The sequence below is a fragment of the Hibiscus syriacus genome, unplaced genomic scaffold, assembly GCF_006381635.1.
Source record: "Hibiscus syriacus cultivar Baekdansim isolate YM2019G1 unplaced genomic scaffold, ASM638163v2 tig00111059_pilon, whole genome shotgun sequence".
NCBI lineage: Eukaryota > Viridiplantae > Streptophyta > Magnoliopsida > Malvales > Malvaceae > Hibiscus > Hibiscus syriacus.
The window spans coordinates 946,540-968,744 of NW_024062966.1; the positions used below are offsets into that span (position 1 = coordinate 946,540).

Below are 22,205 nucleotides of genomic sequence, written 5' to 3' on the forward strand. Positions count from 1 at the left end.
TGTCATACTTATATTGCGAATTTTCTCAAAAATTATATTTCATCTTCTTTTTTAAACAATTTACAACAGTCGAAAAATATTAACTGTTTAATATATTTCTCTAAACTCGTCATACTTACATGACGAGTTACTTTAAAATATATTAATTTTTTAATTAAAATAATATATAATAACTATATTTTTTAAAATTATATAACTCGTCATGTGGGCGTGACGAGTTTCGTTTAAATTTAAAAATTATAGCCGTTAACTGAACGTTGAGCTATGTGTATTTGCCAACTAGGGAAGGTTAAAATACTCGAACCCGAAGGGTTCTGGCCCGATCCAACCCTATAGGGGAGAATCTAAAAATTCAGGGCGGGTTCAAAACAGGAGAAAAACTAAAAATTATCAGGACGGACGAGGCCGTGTATAAACAATAGATTTTTTTAGTCAGGGTCTAGGCGGCCAAAAAATGGCCCGCCCCACCTTACATGTGCTCATCCCTATTACCTACAACCATAACGGCTAGTTCATGGAACTCTTCACGTCCACATTACGAGTTCCAAGAATTAGTCATTTATGGTCGTTTTGGAACTATAAATAGGGATTTGAAGTTTAAGGTTTGTATTATAATTTGTTGAGAAGAAAAACAGTTGATTGAGAGAAAATTGTTTTATTTTAAGAATTTATTGTAAAATGTCTACTCAAGAAGAAATACTATGTCTTGATAATGTCTATATTTTATCGCTTGAACTAACTCTGATAAGATTTATTCTTATTCTTATTCTTTTAAAAGTTCAATTTATAATATAAATGTTGTTTTAAAAATTTTATTAATTGTTTGAATTTAAATTATAGGATGAAGAACTAGGTATTCATCATCGAGGAATAAAAAATGATGAGCCACATAAGCGACATTGGTGAGACAAAACAATCATAAACGAGATGAGATTGTGAGAGATTATTGGAAAATATGCCACTCACAAATGTCACAAATGGGTTTTAGATACAATGATGTGGCTGGAGAGTGAATTTTAAGTGGATGAACATTCTACCGAGCAAGAGGTCATGTATGCAACCCATATATATCTTTTACAACTGATTGGATGAATATTGTTACTGGATAAATCCAGGAATTTGGTACATACTCAGTATCTTCCAATAATGAAAATTTATAGTGAGTGTCATTAATATAGTTGGGGTTCTGCGATTTCGACATTTTTATACTGTGAACTTTATAAGGCTATAACAGTGACAAGGGTTAAAAAGTAGAAGTAGCGGGTTGTTTAGTCTTATTACAATCATGGGCATAGTATTGTTTTCTGTTTTTGACACCAATTATAATAGCTCTGGTTGAGTTTCCTCTCGCTGTAAAGTAATTTCTTCAATTTATATTTTTGTAAATTTGTATTATAAATTAATGTGTATAAATTTTGAATTAATAGTGTAATTTTTAATTTGTGGTTATTATGTTGTTTAGATGGCGACAAAGAATTACCGATACAAAGTTGACTGGTGCAACAAAAATTAATGTACGAATGAGGATCGATATTGTCGATAGACATGCGATAAATATTCTATTTTTTTTGTATAACTTTTATGTTAAGAAAATTTATTTTTATTATACTAATGTAGTAGAATTGGATTTCGTATTATGAGTCAGATATCCAATAGTGTCTACCACCATTCTTTTTTGAAGGAGTAGAAACATGGTGTATATTAACGTCGTCGTTTCATTTCCCATTATTGAAATCCATGTCGAGGATAAAGTGTTGTGACGGTTTGAGTTTCATCAGTCGGTCCCAATGCAAATATTTAATATGAACGAACTACACAAAATTGATGTGCGTGGGAAGCATAAAGAGAATTGACGGAGGAATCATGTTGCATATATACAATAATGGAATGGGAGACATTGTGCCTGTAACATCCTCCATGTCGGGTGAGTGATTAATTTGCAAAGTTTCAACATTTGATGATTAAAGTAGAATAATTATATAGTTTAAAAAGTATGGTTAGTAAATATGAGATGGAGGTAGGGACCAAATGGTCATTTGTAAGGAATTTTTTTTTAAAAAAAATATGTTATGGGGATATATGAGAACCCACGTGGAGTATTAGGTTCCAGAATACTCTCATTCCTTCTTTCTTATTTCTTCTCTTCCTTCTCCAAACGTGGGCTTGCAATTAAAGGTAAGAATCTGAACCTTGGTAGTTTCTTTGATTTTTAAGATTGGAAATGAAAGCTTGGATGTTATATAAGCTAAAGGAAAGCTTATATGACATTAAAACAACAAGATAAGTGATTTAGAGAATGATTTGGAAAATGAGTTTTTAGATGAAATTTTGATATGGATGAGTTTTTGATGTTTAAATCATATTTTTGACTTGTCAAGAAGCTAACTAAGAAGTATGAGGTGTTAGAATTCAAATTAGAACATATTGGAATTTGGGTTGGATTCTTAAATTCTACATGAAGAATTAGATTTCTAGGTTTTAGAGGTATTTAATGGATAATAATCAGTTTAAGTAAGTGTATGAGAGCTAAGAGTAGTAAAGGGATTGAAATATGTAAGTTTGAGCTGAAATGGGATGATTTCCGAGCTCAAATTAGGATTTCTGGGTTAGGGGAATCGGTACCATTCAAGGGGAACCGATACCCCTCAACGAAATGAATTTCCAGAATGCTAGAGGGGAATCGGTACCCCCAGGGGGGAACCGATACCCCCTCATCGTATATGAAATTCCAGATTGCTTGAGGGGAATCGATACCCCCAGGGGGGGAACCGATTCCCCCATGAGAAAAAGAAGAAAGAAAAGAAAGCAAGACTAAGCTATAAATTCTTTAAATTAGTAAGCTATTAAAGCTTAATTTCAAGACATAGACGTCTGATGATCATCTTAAAAAAATTATGTTTATGTAGATACCGAGCCTACTCGAGTTCGGGAACAATCTACAAGTAGGATCGATCGAGGAAAAGGCAAAGAAGTATAGGTGAGTGCATATGCATAGCATGAATATAGTATTATATTCAGTTCTAGACTTGTGATAAGTCTAGATTCCATATTTTGACATATGATCACATTCCATATTATGTGTATTGCATGACATGAATATGCAGAAAAAGTTATATGAGCTATGTGATAAAGGTATGTAAATGATATGTCTATGTGATAAAGGTATGGAAATAATATGACTACGCGATATGAACTACGGGAAATGTATAAGCCCATGTTATGTAGATGAGAACTATAGGTATAGTTGGCATGCCAAGGGTAGAGGGTATACTCGGTTCTTTAGGACATATGTATATCCTTTGGAACCTGTGTGAAGTCTTGAAAGACACATACTTGATCCATAGTATATGTATATGATTCTTAAGGAATTCTACGTGGTCCTTATGGACATAATTCTACGGGCACTTCGGTGCAATTCTACGGGCACTTCGGTGCAATTCTACGGGGCACTTCGGTGCATTTATACGAGCTGTGGTGACAGCATAGTGCACAACCTCACATTACTCAAATACCTTAGGTTCTCAATATGCTATCATGGGCCAATAAACTTATTAATACAGAATAATGAATGTTACAGTCATACGCTTACAGGTATGGATATTGATGAAGTATACTATATGATTAAGTACATGTTTGCATCTCATCTCATATGATCCTGACATTTTCATTACATTACATTGCCTTATTATTATTGCCTCACTAAGTCGATGACTTAGCGTGTGAGTGTTTCACACGTAGGATCCGAGGAATTAGACGAGACAGGTGAAACAGCTTGACAGTATTACTCCTGCAACCATCAGATCAGAAGCAACTTAATCAGTAGGTCATTTTGTTATGTAAATGGCAGTTGGCATGTAATTAAAGGGTTAAGTTGTGTATGCTCTGAATATTTTTGTAAACTTATATTACAGTATGTATATTATTGTATTTTCTTAATATAAGTTCAAATATTTTACTATTATTTATTAAGAGTTATGTTTTAAAGTCGATGTAGTATCTCTGACTCATATCCGGTCGGGTATGGGTTGGGGGTGTTACATTTAATGGGCCATGGTTTAGTCGATTCTAGGCATAAACCAGAGTCTATGGAGTCTTTAAATGGAATACATGCCAACAAATAGTGAGAACTTCTGATCTGGTATAGTATGAGTATGCTGTTTTGCTAATAGGATAATGTGTTTATTCTTATTAGATGTCCGGACATAATAGCTCCCGAAGTGAAGCGGGAGAAGATAGGCATGCTGAAAGCAGTAATTCACCTGCCCTGGCCAGGCAAGGTGAAGAACAGGCATCTCAAGGAGTGCCTGTGCAAGATCAAGATACGTTCTTCAGAACGTTAGACGCTATTCTGACGCGTCTTCAACCTCCTGCTCCACTAACTCCAAGAATTAATGTAGCAAAAGAGTTGAGAAGTTTAGGAGCTCCCGAATTTAAGGGAGAAGCTGAGGAATGTCCGGTGTCAGCAGATCTTTGGTTGAATGATTTGAAAATCATGCTAGATGGTCTCCACTGTTCCGAAGTGGAGAAATTAGATGGAGCTGTATCTTTATTGAGGGGTCAGGCGAGGATATGGTGGACGAATGTCACCATGAGAATGTCAACCGACCAGTTGACTTGGTCTTTGTTTTTAAAAGAATTTAAAAACAAGTATATTGGAGATCAGTTTATCCGCCAAATGAAGCAGGAATTTATGAGTTTGAAGCAGATGAGCCGCTCTGTATATGAGTACGAATGTGAATTTAATAAGCTGAGCAGGTTTGCAGCTGAGCTTGTGCCTACTGAGAAAGATGCTTGTGAATGGTTCGTGGAGGGCTTGCGCCCTAGACTTAAAGAAATGTTGATAGTATTAAACCTGTCCTCGTTCCAGGAGGTGATCAATCGTTCAAAAGCTCTTGAAAGGGCTCAGAATGAAAGATTTGGGGACTCAAGAGTTCAGACATCAAAGAGGATGACTACTTCTTCTGGCTCAGCACCAACAAAAAGGGGAAGAGACTCGGGATTTCGATCACAAACTAGATCAAAATCAGTTGCATCGTCTGCTAGGGGAGCAAGTCAGGCAAGAACTAGACAGACGTAGTCAGTGGAATCCGGTGCTGGGAGATCTACCCCGGGTCAAAGGAAACAGTGTGAGCACTGCGGGAAAAACCATTATGGGGATTGTCGTATGGCAGCTGGGACTTGTTTTCGATGCGGAGAGGCCGGACATTTTGTCCGGGATTGTCCCTTGATTGTTGGTGAGCCGGCACCATCTGGAAGAGCTGGTTCTTTCTCACAAAGAGGACGAGGAAGAGGAAGAGGCAGAGGAAGGAACCCGTCTGAATTCTCTGCTCAACCTGAAGTTCGATCCACTGCTCGAGTATACAACCTAAAGACAAGTGAAGACCGTGATGACCCTGATATTATAGCAGGTACTTTTCAGTTGTATGATAAATTAGTATTGGTACTGATTGATCCGGGTTCTAATTATTCTTATATTACAAGTAAGTTAGTAAAGGAGTTGGGGATTCCCTTAGAAGCTACGAGTAATGAGATTATAGTAACAACTCCGTTAGGCAATAGTGCCCGGGTGAATAAAGTTTGTAAGGGGTGTCCCATAAAGATTCAGGGAATTGAATTCCCTGCTAATCTGATGGAATTACCCTTTGACGAGTTTGAAGTGATTCTGGGAATGGATTGGTTGTCCCGGTATTATGGAGATGTTAGTTGCAGATTGAAAAAGGTAACTCTGAAAAGTCCAGACGGAATAGAGATAAGTGTGAGCAGTGAAAAGTTTAATCCTTTAGCAAATGTAATATCAGTGATGTCTGCCAAGAAATTATTGCTACAAGGATGTCAGGGTTTTCTTGCAAATGTGATTGATTCAAGAGCTCAAGAGAAAAGGTTAGAGGAAATTCCAATAGTTCGAGAGTTCCCTGATGTTTTTCCTGCTGAATTGCCAGGATTACCTCCGGATAGAGAGGTAGAATTCCAAATTGAAATAATGCCGGGAACAGCTCCGATTGCAATGGCACCTTATCGAATGGCTCCGAAAGAATTGCAAGAGTTAAAGAATCAATTACAAGAATTGCTAGAGAAGGGATTTATCCGACCAAGTGTATCGCCTTGGGGAGCTCCGGTGTTATTTGTTAAAAAGAAGGATGGATCAATGCGTCTTTGCATTGACTATCGACAGCTCAATAAGGTGACCATCAAGAACAAGTATCCCCTTCCGCGCATTGATGACTTGTTTGATCAACTAAAAGGAGCTTCGGTATTTTCGAAGATTGATCTACGTTCGGGTTATCATCAATTGAAGATCCAGGAGAAAGATATTCCGAAGACAGCTTTCAGAACGAGATATGTTCATTATGAATTCATCGTAATGCCATTCGGAGTAACGAATGCACCTGCTGCTTTCATGGATCTTATGAACAGGATTTTTCAGCCCTACTTGGACCAGTTTGTTGTTGTCTTTATTGATGACATACTGGTGTACTCGAAATCCCATGAAGAGCATAGCACACATCTGATGATCGTCTTGCAAATTTTAGGAGATAAAAAGTTGTATGCCAAATTGTCCAAATGTGAGTTCTGGTTAAAGGAAGTAATTTTCCTGGGGCATGTGATCTTGGCAGTTGGGATTAGAGTAGACCCTCAGAAAGTTAAAGCTATAATGGATTGGGAAGTTCCTAAGAATGTGTCTGAAGTTCGGAGTTTTCTGGGACTTGCCGGTTACTATCGAAGATTCGTTAAGAATTTTTCGATGATTGTGCTGCCTCTAACAAAGCTAATGAGAAAGAACGTACCATTTGTTTGGACTTCTGAATGTCAAGAAAGTTTCGAAGCTTTAAAGAGAATTCTGACGGAAACTCCGATATTGGTTCAACCGGAATCTGGCAAGAATTTTGTAGTATATAGTGACGCATCCCATAACGGGTTGGGGTGTGTATTAATGCAAGAAGGAAAAGTGGTAGCGTACGCATCGAGACAGTTGAAACCACATGAAAGGAATTACCCCACTCATGATTTAGAAATGGCTACTGTAGTATTCGCTCTTAGGATTTGGCGTCATTATCTTTATGGGGAACGTTGCTACTTATATACGGATCATAAGAGCCTGAAGTACCTGATGACTCAAAAAGAATTGAATTTGAGGCAACGTAGATGGGTAGAGTTCTTAAAGGATTATGATGTGATAATTGACTATCATCCCGGAAAGGCTAATGTGGTAGCAGATGCTCTGAGTAGAAAGACGTTTGCAGCTTTACGAGCTATGGATGCAAGATTATCTTTAACGGGAGACGGTGGTCTTTGTGCGGAATTAACCCTTAAACCAGCATGGTTGGAACGAATAGGAGAATTGCAAGGTAAAGATGAAATGTGTTTGAAAAGAATTGAGCAAGTAAAGAACAAAGAGATTAAAGACTTTGAGATTAAGTCAGATGGAAATCTATATTGTAAAGGAAGAATTGTAATACCCGACAATGACGACTTGAAGAAAGAAATATTAACAGAGGCTCATTGCAGTCCGTTAACGATGCACCCGGGTGGAACCAAGATGTATATGGATTTGAAGGATCGATTTTGGTGGTCAGGGATGAAGCGAAGCATCACAGAATTTGTGTCTAAGTGTTTGATATGTCAACAAGTCAAGCCGAGCATCAAGTTCCATCAGGATTATTGCAACTGCTTTTCATTCCTCAATGGAAGTGGGAAAATGTTACGATGGATTTTGTTTCGGGGTTACCCTTGACTCCGAACAAAAGAGAATCAATCTGGGTAATTGTTGACCGATTAACTAAGTCAGCGCATTTCCTCCCTGTTAGAACGGATTTCTCTATGGAAAAGTATGCAGAGCTGTATATTAGAGAAGTTATTAGATTGCATGGAGTACCTGTTTCCATAGTCTCTGATCGAGACCCTCGATTCACTTCTAGATTCTGGAAATCTTTGCATGGAGCGTTGGGGACTCGTTTAAACTTTAGTACGGCTTTTCATCCTCAGACTGATGGGCAATCAGAGAGAACTATTCAGATATTGGAAGATATGTTGAGAGCATGCGTAATGGAATTTAAAGGATCATGGGAAAAGTATTTACCGCTGGCAGAGTTCGCTTACAACAATAGTTATCAGTCTAGTATAAAGATGGCCCCATATGAAGCATTATATGGAAGAAAATGTCGTACTCCATTAAATTGGTATGAACTCAAAGACCGAAGTGTTCTTGGTCCGGATTTAATTCAGGAGGTAGAACAGAAAGTTCGAGAAATTCAGCATAACCTCAAAGTGGCCTCTGATCGGCAAAAGTCCTATTCTGATCTTAAAAGGAAAGAAATTGAATTTCAAGTTGGAGATAAAGTGTTTTTAAAAGTGTCTCCATGGAATAAAGTATTGAGATTTGGTCGAAAAGGAAAATTGAGTCCTCGGTTTATTGGGCCATATGAGATTGTAAAGAGAGTAGGACCGGTAGCATATCAGCTAGCTTTACCACCTGAGATGGAAAAGATACATGATGTCTTTCACGTTTCAATGCTTCGTAGATATAGATCTGACCCTTCTCATATCGTGACACCAGAAGAGATTGAGGTTCGTCCTGACTTGACTTATGAGGAAGAACCGATTCAAATTTTAGCACATGAAGTTAAGCAATTGAGGAACAAGACCATTCCTTTGGTCAAAGTGTTGTGGAGAAATCACAGAGTAGAAGAAGCAACGTGGGAGCGTGAAGAGGATATGCGACATCAATACCCTCATTTTTTCGTGCAATGAAAAATTCGAGGACGAATTTTCTTAAGGGGGAGAGATTTGTAACATCCTCCATGTCGGGTGAGTGATTAATTTGCAAAGTTTCAACATTTGATGATTAAAGTAGAATAATTATATAGTTTAAAAAGTATGGTTAGTAAATATAAGATGGAGGTAGGGACCAAATGGTCATTTGTAAGGAAAATTTTTAAAAAAAAAATATGTTATGGGGATATATGAGAACCCACGTGGAGTATTAGGTTCCAGAATACTCTCATTCCTTCTTTCTTATTTCTTCTCTTCCTTCTCCAAACGTGGGCTTGCAATTAAAGGTAAGAATCTGAACCTTGGTAGTTTCTTTGATTTTTAAGATTGGAAATGAAAGCTTGGATGTTATATAAGCTAAAGGAAAGCTTATATGACATTAAAACAACAAGATAAGTGATTTAGAGAATGATTTGGAAAATGAGTTTTTAGATGAAATTTTGATATGGATGAGTTTTTGATGTTTAAATCAGATTTTTGACTTGTCAAGAAACTAACTAAGAAGTATGAGGTGTTAGAATTCAAATTAGAACATATTGGAATTTGGGTTGGATTCTTAAATTCTACATGGAGAATTAGATTTCTAGGTTTTAGAGGTATTTAATGGATAATAATCAGTTTAAGTAAGTGTATGAGAGCTAAGAGTAGTAAAGGGATTGAAATATGTAAGTTTGAGCTGAAATGGGATGATTTCCGAGCTCAAATTAGGATTTCTGGGTTAGGGGAATCGGTACCCATTCAAGGGGAACCGATACCCCCTCAACGAAATGAATTTCCAGAATGCTAGAGGGGAATCGGTACCCCCAGGGGGGAACCGATACCCCCTCATCGTATATGAAATTCCAGATTGCTTGAGGGAATCGATACCCCCAGGGGGGAACCGATTCCCCCATGAGAAAAAGAAGAAAGAAAAGAAAGCAAGACTAAGCTATAAATTCTTTAAATTAGTAAGCTATTAAAGCTTAATTTCAAGACATAGACGTCTGATGATCATCTTAAAAAAATTATGTTTATGTAGATACCGAGCCTACTCGAGTTCGGGAACAATCTACAAGTAGGATCGATCGAGGAAAAGGCAAAGAAGTATAGGTGAGTGCATATGCATAGCATGAATATAGTATTATATTCAGTTCTAGACTTGTGATAAGTCTAGATTCCATATTTTGACATATGATCACATTCCATATTATGTGTATTGCATGACATGAATATGCAGAAAAAGTTATATGAGCTATGTGATAAAGGTATGTAAATGATATGTCTATGTGATAAAGGTATGAAAATAATATGACTACGCGATATGAACTACGGGAAATGTATAAGCCCATGTTATGTAGATGAGAACTATAGGTATAGTTGGCATGCCAAGGGTAGAGGGTATACTCGGTTCTTTAGGACATATGTATATCCTTTGGAACCTGTGTGAAGTCTTGAAAGACACATACTTGATCCATAGTATATGTATATGATTCTTAAGGAATTCTATGTGGTCCTTATGGACATAATTCTACGGGCACTTCGGTGCAATTCTACGGGCACTTCGGTGCAATTCTACGGGGCACTTCGGTGCATTTATACGAGCTGTGGTGACAGCATAGTGCACAACCTCACATTACTCAAATACCTTAGGTTCTCAATATGCTATCATGGGCCAATAAACTTATTAATACAGAATAATGAATGTTACAGTCATACGCTTACAGGTATGGATATTGATGAAGTATACTATATTGATTAAGTACATGTTTGCATCTCATCTCATATGATCCTGACATTTTCATTACATTACATTGCCTTATTATTATTGTCTCACTAAGTCGATGACTTAGCGTGTGAGTGTTTCACACGTAGGATCCGAGGAATTAGACGAGATAGGTGAAACAGCTTGACAGTATTACTCCTGCAACCATCAGATCAGAAGCAACTTAATCAGTAGGTCATTTTGTTATGTAAATGGTAGTTGGCATGTAATTAAAGGGTTAAGTTGTGTATGCTCTGAATATTTTTTGTAAACTTATATTACAGTATGTATATTATTGTATTTTCTTAATATAAGTTCAAATATTTTACTATTATTTATTAAGAGTTATGTTTTAAAGTCGATGTAGTATCTCTGACTCATATCCGGGTCGGGTATGGGTTGGGGGTGTTACAGTGCCTATTTGTTATGATCTTGTACTAGATGATCTTGATTTCATAATAACTCCCTACCTCCAAAATTACGAAGCAAATGAAAAACCATATTTAACAACGTCGAGAGATAGGATTGAATGAGAAGAAATGAAGGCAAAATATGTAAAGGCTAAGAAACCATCATCATCATAACTAACATCTTTTTTTTTTGCTTCTACAGATTATTTTGCATATCAAGCAAGTTATGGTGTATATCCTCCATATCATGCTTCAATGGAGAGCCGGCTGGAATGAGATGTAGTGCCACCCTCTCAACCACATTTGACAGAAGTTGCAGATCAATGGGATCACTTTCTATATACTCAATCATCTAGTGATTTTGGTGTGCATTTTGAGTCAATGACGTTAATAATGGTGTCAAATACTGTGAATACTACATCATTATCACCCAAAGGTGGAAATCAAAGTGGTGGACCGATGTACACTAGACTAGTTTAACAAGAAGCAAATGCAAGAATATAATGAAAACTAATGACCAAAAAGAAATCGTCATGTCCCACATCATTATCATTCAACCACTTCTCGACATTGTTAACAATTAAAAAAATATAAGTAAATTTTATTATTGTTAGTGATTGTATTTAGTAAAATAAATTTTAATTATTAATTTGTAATAAAGTATTTATAAAATAAATGAAATTATTAAATCCGTCAAATTTTAATATTTTTTAATTATTACTTAAGAATTTTCTAAATGATATGAACATGAAAAATATTTATTTATACAAAAAAAAAATCGTTCTTGAAGAGTAAATGATATGAACATGAATAAGTTTTAAATGATATGAACAATAATAAATTTTAAATGATGGACATGGATTTTTTTAAAATTATATGAACATGAAAATATTTATAAAATAAATGAAATAATTTTTTAATTAGTAAAAGTTTATTGGAACTTGTCACCCACGTGATGAGTTCCAATAAAATTTAAAATTTTGTCTGTTGTCAAACGTTTAGTTAACAATTATGATTTTTTTAAATTTAAACAAAATTTGTCATATCCACATGACGAGTTTTATAATTAAAAAAATTAAATTTATATTTAATATATATTACTTTAATTACAAAAAATTAATATATTTTAAAGTAACCTGTCATGTGGGCACTACGAGTTCGGAGAAATATATTAAACAAATAGCCTTCATAGGCCTACAAAACTGGGTTCACTAAAAATAATATCTGGGCAAATTCACCATGTGGGCGTGATAAGTTTGTCCTACACTATAACATTTGTCGTAAATTACAAATTAATGTTTGGGTTGGTCTATTTGGCAAAATAATTAATTCACTTAGATTATTGACCCAATTTTACTATTTTTGTTTCAATTTTAGAAAATATGTGAAAATAAACAAAATAAAATTTATCTTTTGAACATTTAGCTTATTTTGTTTAATATAATTAAAAAATTTAGGATGATTATAATATAATATATATTTAAAAAAATAATCTATTAATAATATACTAAGGGTGTTTATGGACGATTACAAGATTTTTCTAATTGCAACCTAATAATTAAGGAATGGTTAATCATTATTAACTATTCGATACATATTAACCTACGGTTAACTTAGAGGCAGATGTATGCGACAAACCCATTATTTTGAATTTTTTTTAAATCTAGTTTAATTTTCTAAGGGGAATGAAAAAAATTAAGAAGTGTGCATACCAATTTTTCTCAGAAAATGGAATATTAAAATTTTCAACTCCATTATTTAATTTTTAAACCCCTCACTAGATTAACCTATTACAATTTTTTTTACAAGTAACACAACATGAACGTTTTAAAGTTTCATAATTCATATTATAAAAAGTGTAGCATTTAACACGTACTTACATTTGGTGTAAGTGAATAAAAAAATACAACACTTAACACATACTTATAACAGTGTAAGTATGTATAATTACTAATATCTTAGTATATAAAAATAAACACATAATTATATTGATGTAAATATATTTCTGTATTTTTAAATAAACAAAAATTAAATATATATATATATATATATATATATAATATAAAGTTATTTTTGTATAAATTTTATTAAAGAATATATAAAATAGAAAATAATAAAAATAATATTAAAATTATTTGTATATAAATATAGTAAATTACAATGTAATTATAAATTTAATTTATTACACTGTTTATCAAAATTCGTAATCGTAATCTTAACTGTTAACTATTATTTTTAGTGGTTTGATTAATCAAATCCATTTAATATTAACAGTTCGATTAATTAACGTGTTAAATATAGCAATTATATGATCAATGGTTACAGTTTTTCTAAAACCCATATAATATACACACCTTACAAATACAAAAACATAAATTTAAGGTATTTATAGAAAATAATATTTTTTTATTGAAAATTAAAGGGGTTTCTTTAAAAATTTAAAAATATTTAAAATTTTTATGCTGATATTTCATCATTCGATTCACAAACAATATAAGACATAGATGCATTGAATATTAATCTAACTTTGAATATTAATCTAACTTTTATTCCTAATTAAAAACAAATCCAGTTTCCAACTACATAAGGTTTTGAATTAGAATTTGACAAATTCCAATTTTGATGTGGTCGGTCGGTGATAAGAACTTAAAAGCAAGACGATAGTGTCACCCTTAGATTAGTACCGATACATGTACGTTTGAGATTGGGACAAAAGTTCTCAAGAGGGTGTTCGACGCAACTAATCTATCAGACTTGATTCAAAACGTGAAAAGTGTAAAAGGGTTTGAGCCTGTTTACACTGACCGTACAAACAATGAAAGTGACATTTTATCAGATTGTGTCCACATAGGTAGCACAGATATGACAAGAGACAATAAATTAGAAGAAATTGTGAGGATCTTATCATATCAAGTGTGATCAATCATTCAAATAAATAATCAGACTAATTGATATGATGTGATGTGATGAGATGATGGTTTGGGTGTCTTCCCTTAAATAGGGAATTTGATTAGATGATGATTGATACAGTTTCTTTAGATATAAGGATTTGTAATTAATAGGACTCATCTTAACCGTTGATCTAGATTGATCTTAGTCGTCTATTGTAAGGAGATTCAACTATAAATAGAGCTATTCCCTACCTTATTTTTACTCACTTCACTTTTAATTTCATTTTGTGGAATATAAAAAGCATTCACCCAACTCTCTCTTGTTTGTGTGAGCTATCTCATTCCGAAATTTTTTTGTGCTTCTGCATTGTATTAAACCTTATAGCTTAGTGTTTTTCAGGCTGATTTAGGCGCAAAACATCCAAGAGTGATTCTGAAACATCTAAAGCCGTATGTTCCCGAATTTAGGCTCCAAGGGCGTGACAATAGCATCCATCAGTAATTATACTAGTAACAATTATTACGAGGAACTAGAAAGATGGGATAGTTCTGCTATACGACAGTCGTAATATACGGCTAAGGAAAGATCTTACCCGATATGCTATTATTTTTTTAATATTTTCGGTAAAGTGTTACCTAAAAACATTATTTTTTTTATTGAAAATGTTATTTTTGCTAACTAATTTCCGGTAGAACTAATATTAACATTTCCAGTAGAAAAAATAATATTTTAGTTATCGAAAATGTTAAATATTTTAGGTATCGTCTGATATTAGCATTGCACTTTGTTTTGTATGGTCCTAGGAAATTAAAGCCACGTATTTTTCTAAGGAAAACATAAATTTAATATATAATGAATTTAAATCCGATTAATATTATTATCATCTAAAAATAATTTTATATGTTATCATGGAATTTTACTTTTTATAAATGATATTAATTTTATTGTTAAGTGCTTTTAATTATTGTTTTAAATAAAAATAAGATATAATACAATAGATTCAAAATTTTAACAATACATCAAATAATAATATTTTTATAATTATCTTCAAAATAAATTTAAATTCTATATTTTAGTGTTTTTTAAATGAAGTTTTGTATAAATCAAAGATCAAAACATACAAAAACATGCCAAACAATAAGTGTCTCGCTAAAAAACTTCTGTAAACTTAAATAGAGAAAAAAAAAGTACACCCTACTGATGACAACGTAGCAATAACAACACAACTTACAACCTTATTGCTTATTCTATAACCTTCAGCACGACAAGCTAGAAATAAAAAAGAAATGGGGCCAGCTTACCACCAAAACTACACAAACAGCATAGCAACGTGAATCCAGGAACAACATTCTTGGGCTCCAAACAAGAGAAGCTTTTGTAAAGCACTTTTTAGCTACCCAACATACTCGGAAGGACCGAAACACTACGAGCAACCGAAGAACTCACATCAGCTAGCTAATCAGAATAGACAACCACCAACAGACCAAAAAGAACACCCCACAGGCAAATAAAACTCGCCGTGAAGAACTGACAATATCCTTCAGGAATTACGGGCTTAGCACGCTATCAGGCAGCATCACTCATGAAAACCGGGACCATCACAGAAACTATAAGCAATAATCAATAACCTCTAAGAGGCGAAATATAACAGACCACATCAGACACCCGTGAGAGCTTCTTGGAAAAACTGAACTCCAATTGAGGCCCACAACGCTCCAAAGAGTAATACATTTAAAGCATCATAGAACCAAAAACTATCACTATAGACTCGTCTTCATGAACAAATAGATTAAAACATCTGATTTTATCATAAGTACCCAATTAGAAGTCAAACGAGACCACCTATAACGCTGGACAAATTTTACAAACCACTCGCATTCAAGCTCCATCACGAAACAACCATGCCTCTCTAGCACCGTTGAAACAACAATCATAGAATCGGTCCACTCGATTGCTGCGGATGAAAAGAGATCGCCGATGGGCATCTAATAAACGCATCCGACCATTTGCTCTTTGCCCAAAATCTTGTTCTCAGTAAAGTTGAGTCAAATATCGACTTGGCATCACAATTTTTGTTATTGAAAACATCATTACGTTCCAGCCATAAGGTCCAGATAATTCCAAAAGAAGCGGGTTTTCAAAATGGTTTAAGTGAAAGTTTTACTAGTAAATCCTCCCACATCAGTAAAAGGTCTATCAGTGATCTCGGGATGGCAATGCAAATGTTTCAAATGAAGCACCGGTCTTGCCATATTTTCCACGATACTTCGCAGTGGATAAGAAGATGTTCAACTGTTTCATCGAACTTACTGCATAAAGCACAACGCCTTTGATCTTGTGAGTTTACTCCTCGTTTTGACAACTCATATCGCACTGGAATACGCCCCAAGGACGCTTTCCACATGAAAGTTTTTATTTTGGGAGGCGCCAAACCAGCCCAAACAATCTTCCATACACGATCTATTACTGCTTCAACTCAAGAAGATTGCTCGCAATAGGCCTTAGGTACATAGCAGCCTGGAGAGTTTCCTGTCCACTTTAGACAATCCTCATTCCTTGAATTATTGGCAGCCTGATTAATAGTAAGTAGAAAGTTTTGTCATTGATCGACCTCACAATCAAACAGATTCCTTCGAAGCTGAATTGTCCATTCCCACTTTCCATTTTCTTTATGGCCGAAATCACTTGTGTTACCGTCCTTTTTCGGCGCGAGCGTAAAAATACGAGGATACAATGTTTTGAGAGGCACTTCCCCAACCCACGGCTCTTCTCAAAATTTAATCCCTAGGCTATCACCGATAATGAATCTTAAGTTACAAGTAAAAGCATCATTTGTTATTGATGATGATATTTTGTTGAGTCTCTTGACTATTAAAAGTTACAAAATGGTTCCCAACTACAGTTCGATATTTCATTGAATTCCCCAACTATTAAAAGTTATAAAATGATCCCTTAACTGTACGACGTTATTTTGTTGAGTTAACTGACTATTAAAAGTTATCAATGGTTATCTGACTATTCATATATTCCAAAATCATCATTTTTCATTAAAAAAATTGACGATCGTCTGGGATGAACGTTAACATGCTAACTGAAATATGATAAAATTAATAATGCCTACTGACACCACATAGCTTTCAAGTACTGACTTAACGGCATAATGTTTCAAGTACTAGCTCGACGACATAATGTAAACATAGAGTTTATTTATAAAATACAACTCAAACGATTATGAGATTAGATTTTATCATATCCCATTAAACATGTTAACGTCCAACTCAAATGACCGTCAATTTTTTAACGAAAAATGATGAGTTTGGAACACATAAATAGTTGAGCGATCATCCTGTAACGTTGAATAATCGAGGGACTCGATAAAACAACCTCTTATAATTAAGAGATCATTTCATAACTTTTAATAGTCAGAGAACTTAATAAAATAACGTCTTGTACCATTTATGTACTTTATCCTTTAATGTTTTACCTTTTATTTTAACTTGAAAATTTGAATAATGAAGAGAAAAAAATCATCCAACAGGAGACAAAGAAATATATAGAAATAACCATACCCGAAAAGTGCAGAAAACTAAAAGGAACTGTTTATCGGTTTATGTATTCATAACTTTTGCCGACAAATGTAGAAAACTGAGACAGGTTGGTGTTGAAACCATTTTCCTCGTGTTACGCTGAATTGATTATTCATAATTTGCGTGGACAATAATTTAAGATGTTTTTAACAAATTGTTTCAATCCCCGTAACTAAAAACACGAGAATCGAAGTTTGAATATCACCAAACCCTAAACATATTCATGGAGAAGGTTTTGTTTTTTTAAATTATTTTATGGTGGTAAAAAATTAGAGTCTTTGAAATTTTATTAAAAGAAGAAGTTGTCATGTTTGTTTTATACCATATATGATTTTCAAATTTAATATCATAAAAAATAGATTTGAGAATAGATTATGCATGGAAATGTTAGAGTATCACACAATGCTCAAAATTAATACTTCTGAAAGGATCAAATTGTCTTATTTTTAAAAGTTAATAAAATATCAATAATAATAAATATGGTTAATAGTTAATAATAATAAACAATACTAAAACAAGTAAAAAATATTATGTAAATAAATAATACTAAAAATAATTGAATAAATACATTAAGGCTAAATTAAAAAAGTAGAATTTCAATGACCAAATGATATCTAATCTAGAAAAAATAGGATAAATTTGATGAAATTAGAAGTAAAATGGCTCAAAATAACAATTAAACAAGCAAAGGGACTAAGTTATAACAAATAAAAGAAAGAATGACCATAAAAATAGTTTATCTAAAACATTTAGGGTGCGTTTGGTTCATGGGAGTAAGATTACCAATGAGAATAAAAGATTACCAGGAAATAGAATTACTGGGAATGTTACATTACTGTGTTTGGTTGGTTTGGCAGGAATGTAAAATTACAGTGTTTGGTTGAAGGAATAAAAGATTACTGAAATGTATATTTTATCAAATTGTCCTTGTTCTATATTTTTTAACAAGTGAAATTCTAAATATTTAAATAAAAATTATTTATAAAAAAATTATATTTGTTGATAATATATTACTTGAGTATTTAAATATATCATGTATTATTTTAATTTTAATTAATATTAAATTTTACATAATTTATGTAAAAATATATTAAAATTTTACATCAACATTTAACTAAATGTTTATATTGTGAAAATTAGCTTCGGTTCATACATGACACATTCACTGGAAGATTTCTTATATTTTTCAATCGACAAGGTTTACATTCTTCTATATACAATAATTTATCATAGACATTCATAATAATAAAAAGTTGTAAATTATTTTTGTTATCTAAGATATAATATTTATTATATTTTATATGTACAATAATTTATTTATTTATCTTTTATATTTATATTTAATTCTACATACTTTATCTATAAATTTATAACACGATCCTAGTAATATTATGTAAACACAACTCAATAGATACATCATTAGATCATTACAGAAGTGATCATGCGGATTAACTGCTTATTCATTATATGTCAATTCCGATCCAAATTTCTCATTGGTGCCTTGTACAAACCAATCAACGTTACACAATAATGAAACTATATAATATAAAATAAAAATTTAACATTATCAGTTTTGAATCTCAATAAATCACTGTCATATAGAAGATTATGCGTCGTCTTCACCAGCATTTACAGCAAAGTGCCCAAAGTTCCTATCCTGAATACATCAAGAAAAAAACAAAAACATTAACCAGGAACTTTGTTTGGGAAACACTACATCCATGTCCCCCATCAAACACAGAAAAAACCTACCTTAGATTGCATCCGCTGCTTGTTCAAGATCTGGGTTCTTGCTTTGCTGATAACTGAATTTGGTGATTTCAACATTCTCTGTACCACACAATCCCAATAAATCTATATCAATTTCGCATGTCCGAGAAAGTCTAGTCACATACGTCAACCTAGAATATAAATATTCTGTCAAAACTATATAGCGGTTCATGCCTCAGTGATGGCCTAATGAATTATAGACCAATATCTTATACCTATAATCAGAATATCATAGAAAGCATTCAAAGACAAAACACTTAACATCGTTAATTAAATATTCTGGTCAAGCTAACCGACCTTTTGACCGTTGGATATATGTGCACTGCCTAGAAGATTCCTCCTTTTCGGAGTAAAACCAAAAACAACTCGAAAGAACTCGTTTTCCTGCACACAGTAAAACAAAATATGTCGAGCTTAATCAACCGGAAAATAGAATACAAGCAAACTGCACCAAGAAGCATCAACTTCACTAAAAGAAGACCGACCTGCATGTGTTTAGTGAAACCTCCACCAAGAAAGTGCCTCAAAAAGTTCAGCTGTAGCATTGAAGTTTTATATAATATAAGAATTCATGGCATATAACTAATGTAAGAAACCAAAGAACAGGAAGAGGAAGAAGAGGAACCTGAATCAACTGAGACCATGTTGATGTCTGCAATGAATCCCCGCCAATCTTCATTGATGTCTCCGGGCAATAACCATCCTAACATCACCAAGATGATAAAAGTTAACATGAGATGTCCTAGAATTGCAAGTCATGAACATGAAAGACAACAATATTAGTACCTCGAGGAACTCCAAAACATCTTTAAACAAATTCCTCTGGTTATTAAGATCTTTCTTGGCAGAACCTTTACCACCAGCTTCCACAGAGAGGTCTCTGACTTGATTCAGAATTTCCCCCCTCAGTCCTTGTATCTGTAAGAATCCTTCTTTAGATTTATTTCCTTCAGATATTGAGCCAATATTTGAACCTTTAGCTTCAGCAACAAACTTCTCTAAGCTTCCCATCTCAAAAATTACTGCCAGTGCTTCTCCAGCAGCAATGCGGAAAGATCGGTCATCCTTATCTAGCAAAGTAGACAAATATGCTATGGATCTGCATATTTTTCCAAGATTGATCAGTCTCATCCCATTATACTGGGGAAACATTGAAGTCTCACAAGGTTTTTAACCTACTATTCTGATATTTAAACTCAAAAGTACATTTATAACCATGATATATATGAAGAGAATTTAAGACTACACCCCACTAGAAAAAGAACAATTTAAAACAATAACTGATGCAGTGAACCTCAATACACTATTCGATGTTTTTCAATTAATGAAAATCAGGATACTTACATTAGAACCTAACTTAGGATGAACAGATTGCCACATAATTTGCATTGATTTTTTGTTTCCTCTGGATCGATCCCCCCAACAAAAGTGATAATAGCCAAGCACTCCAGTAACTATAACAGGAAATCAGGTAAAAAGAAACTGGTTAAGCATTGTAGTACCAACAAAATACTAGAAGTAGAACAAATCTCAATTGAACTTCTTGCATACCGAAGCTATCTTAGAAGATTCAGAACCAGATTTAGAAGCCTGTGAAATAGGCATTATCGACTCCTCCAATATTTCCCGTGCATTATCTCCAGGACCAACAGTTAAAGCCAGCAAACCTACAAAAAGAAATTTATCAGATTGAATACTTAATTCGTGTGGTCTCTTCCATGCATTATGCATTAGAATCTGCAAAAGCTTCAAAAGTAACCAATAACATGGGAAGCTAAAGATATCTCTTGTTGGACCCCTTTTTGATAGAATTCAGACACTGGTGCAGTAATGTAGCAAATCTGAACAACGGAAAAAGATAACATGACCATTAGAGGCACATAGATTCAAGTACTCAAACCACATTTTATTCTAATTCTTCGGGCGCCAATGTTTTAACCAATTCATGAATTCTCGCCAACCAATCAAAACTACATGAAATCTCATAGAACCATGGTCCTAATACATTGGGCAATCCTTGCAATAAAATAAATCGAAACCAAGATTAAGAAACACTTGGAAAAAGAGCAACTCACTTCTTCTCCACGAACTGATGCTGCAAGTCGCTGTTGAAAGCCTCAATAATCGAGGCCAATGCCTTCTCAAGCGTAGAACCCCTTCATCAACAAAGGTGAAAAACACTAATTGAGTCAAATCCAACTCAAAACTATAATAATTCTAAAAAATTTGAGAAATCTCTAAAATATGGCTACGTAACTAATTTCATCTAACCAAACAATGCTTCCCTAAAAAATGTAAACAATTCTTCATCAAATTTTCATCCAAAACATAAGTAAGCTAATATAGCAAAAAAATAACAATATCAGACCTCTTTTCGTACAAAGTATCCACAGCTTCATCAATTAAACTATCCTTTTTAAATTCGAGTTCTTCAGTTCCAGAAACTGAGAATTGATCCGATTGCATGGTAGACGATGAACTTACACTACTACTATCATCGTCACTATCTAGCATCATCTTATTCTTACGCTGATTTTTACCTGCAAAATTCATATATTCCTTTTATTTAGCTAAAAAACCCTAAACGAAATATAAATAAAATAAACGCCAAACACACCCCAAAACAAATGATAGAAAATTCTTATTCTTCAAACGCAACTATTAATATCAATTTGGAGAGATAATAACCCATAAACTATATAAGAAAAAGAAGGTAAAAGCAAAACGTTAATCAAATTAATTAGCAAAAATTACGCAAAGAAAGAATTTCGGAACAAAAAATCCTACGTTTACCCATATCGGTGATTACTTCTCCGCCTTCGGTTGTAATATGTTAGAAACTACAAGGTCTACTAAAAATCTAAGAATGAGATAGCTTTGAAATTAACCCATTATCGACGAAACGAAAAACTGAACAATAATCCAAACAGAACAACAAAGACGACAACAGAAGTGAATCGAAGGACGATACAGCCATTAAATTGATATACGGAGTGGAAAATATTTTGGATTATAAAACCAAGGAAAAGAACTCGG

At 33.6% G+C, this 22,205-nt stretch overlaps 1 pseudogene; it reads right to left on the reverse strand.

The window, feature by feature from the left end:
* Positions 1 to 18,957: 18,957 nt before the first annotated feature.
* On the reverse strand, positions 18,958 to 22,205 carry LOC120151564 (annotated as a pseudogene).